The sequence below is a fragment of the Capra hircus genome, chromosome 1 (genome assembly GCF_001704415.2).
Source record: "Capra hircus breed San Clemente chromosome 1, ASM170441v1, whole genome shotgun sequence".
In the NCBI taxonomy this organism is placed as follows: Eukaryota; Metazoa; Chordata; class Mammalia; order Artiodactyla; family Bovidae; genus Capra; species Capra hircus.
Genome location: NC_030808.1, coordinates 113,783,934 through 113,786,964, shown reverse-complemented (window position 1 = coordinate 113,786,964; position 3,031 = coordinate 113,783,934).

The window sequence follows — 3,031 nt, the reverse complement described above, 5'->3', positions numbered from 1 at the left end:
CTTGATGAAGATGGAAAAAGGGTGAAAAGGCTGACTTGAAACTCACCATTCAAAAACCTAACATCAAAATTAAGAAAAATGAAACAAATTAAAAAAAAAAACAACTAAGATCATGGCATCCAGTCTCATCACTTCATGGAAAATAGAAGAGACAAAGTGGAAGCAGCAACAGATTTTATTTTCTTGGGCTGCACAATCTCTGTGGACAATGACTAAGGCAAGAAATTAAAAGACACTTGGCTCCTTGAAAGGAAAGCTATAACAAACCTGCACAGCAGGTTAAAAAGCAGAGACATCACATGGCAAAAAAAAGGTCCATATAGTTAAAGCTATGGTTTTTCCAGCAGTCATGTATAGATGTGAGAATTGGACCATAAAGAAGGCTGAACACCAAAAAATTAATGTTTTCAAACTGTGATGCTGGAGAAGACTCTTGAGATTCTCTTGGATTGCAAGGAGATCGTATTAGTTAATCCTAAAGGAAATGAACCTTGAATATCCATTGGAAGGACTGATGTTGAAGCTCCAACACTTTGGCCACCTGTTGCAAAGAGTTGACTCATGGGAAAAGACCTTGATGTTAGGAAAAACTGAAGGCAAAAGGAGAAAGGGGCAGCAGAGGATGAGATGGTTAGAGAGCATCACTGACTCGATGGACATGAATTTAAGCAAACTTTGGGAGATAGTGAAGGACAGAGGAGATTGGCACACTGCAGTTCATGGGGTCACAGAGAGGCAGAAACAACTTAGTGACTGAATAACAACAATCATCCCTAATTCTATCTTGTCCCTAATCACCCTCTCCCCAATGGTACCATTGGTTTATTCTCTTTATATCTGAAGACAATACTTTTCAAAGTTTAATGTGCACACCAATCACCTGTGAAAGTAGCTCAGTCATGTTCAACTCTTTGCAAACCCATGTACTATAGGCTGCTGGGCTCCTCTGTCCATAGCATTCTCCAGGCAAGAATACTAGAGTGGGTAGCCTATCCCTTCTCCAGAGGATCTTCCTGACAAAGGAACTGAACTGGGGTCTCCTGCATTGTAGGTGGATTCTTTACCAGCTGAGCTACCAGAGAAGCCCCCAATCACCTGAGATCTTCTTTAAAAGCAGTTTTTAATTCAGTAGGTCTGGAGTAAGAAATTAGAAATGTAGTTTGTTAGGTAAGTTCTAGGTGATGTTGATGTTGCTGGTCCAGGGACCATACATTGAGGGGAGAGGTCCAATGAAGCTCTTGGAGATTTATTCTGATTGCCCCTTGGCTCTATGTTATGTGACAAGTTTCCTCTATCTTGGCAAGTGGGGATTGATAAACATCATTAGTGTATTACAACAGAGTTCTACACAGCTTGGGCCATTCAACTACCCAATGACATTTCATACACTACTAAAACAAAAAGAATGGAATTTTGAGATGCTCTGCAAACAGTTTTAACTTCCTATCTGCCTTGAGAAATTGAGTATGACACCTCATTGTCACTTTCCTGTGAAAGAATAAAGGAGATATCATGAAGTACCTCCCAAATGAGAAAAATCATAATTGAATATTATCACTACGAGTTACCTAGGATATAAGAAATGAAATGTTGCCACCTTGACCTTTTTCAAATGTTAACCAGGTGTCAAAGAAAAAAAAGATTCTACCTATAAATGATTCTTCTTGTTCCATCAGTTTCCTCTTCCCCCTAAAAGAAACGATGAAGAACAGCTTTTCACTGTTCTTTTGAAACAAAAGCAATACCATCCTAGAAGAGAGAGGAGGGTAAGATATAAGCATCTGAAGGCAGAGTTCCAAAGAATAGCAAGGAGAGATAAGAAAGCCTTCCTCAGAGATCAATGCAAAGAAATAGAGGAAAATAACAGAATGGGAAAGACTAAAGATCTCTTCATGAAAATTAGAGATATCAAGGGAACATTTCATGCAAAGATGGGCTTGATAAAGGACAGATATGGTATGGACCTAACAGAAGCAGAAGAGATTAAGAAGAGGTGGCAAGAATACACAGAAGAACTGTACAAAAAAGTATCTTCACGACCAAGATAATCACAATGGTGTGATCACTCACCTAGAGCCAGACATCCTGGAATGTGAAGTCAAGTGGGCCTTAGAAAGCATCATTACGAACAAAGTGAGTGGAGGTGATGGAATTCCAGTTGAGCTATTTCAAATCGTGAAAGATGATGCTGTGAAAGTGCTGCACTCAATATGCCAGCAAATTTGGAAAACTCAGCAGTGGCCACAGGACTGGAAAAGGTCAGTTTTCATTCCAATTCCAAAGAAAGGCAATGCCAAAGAATGCTCAAACTACCACACAATTGCACTCAAATCACATGCTAGCAAAGTAATGCTCAAAATTCTCCAAGTCAGGCTTCAGCAATACATGAACCATGAAATTCCAGATGTTCAAGCTGGTTTTAGAAAAGGCAGAGGAACCAGAGATCAAATTGCCAACATCCGCTGGATCATAGAAAAAGCAAGAGAGTTCCAGAAAAACATCTATTTCTGCTTTATTGACTATGCCAAAGCCTTTGACTCTGTGGATCACTATAAACTGTGGAAAATTCAGAAAGAGATGGGAATACCAGACCACCTGACCTACCTCTTGAGAAATCTGTATGCAGGTCAGGAAGCAACAGTTAGAATAGGACATGGAACAACAGACTGGGTACAAATAGGAAAAGGAGTACATCAAGGCTGTATATTGTCACCCTGCTTATTTAACTTCTATGCAGAGTACATCATGAGAAACGCTGGGCTGGAAGAAGCACAAGCTGGAATCAAGATTGCTGGGAGAAATATCAATAACCTCAGGTATGCAGATGACACCACCCTTATGGCAGAAAGTGAAGAGGAACTAAAAAGCCTCTTGATGAAAGTGAAAGAGGAGAGTGAAAAAGTTGGCTTAAAGCTCAACATTCAGAAAACGAAGATCGTGGCATCTGGTCCCATCACTTCATGGGAAATAGATGAGGAAACAGTGGAAACAGTGTCAGACTTTATTTTGGGGGGCTCCAAAATCACTGTAG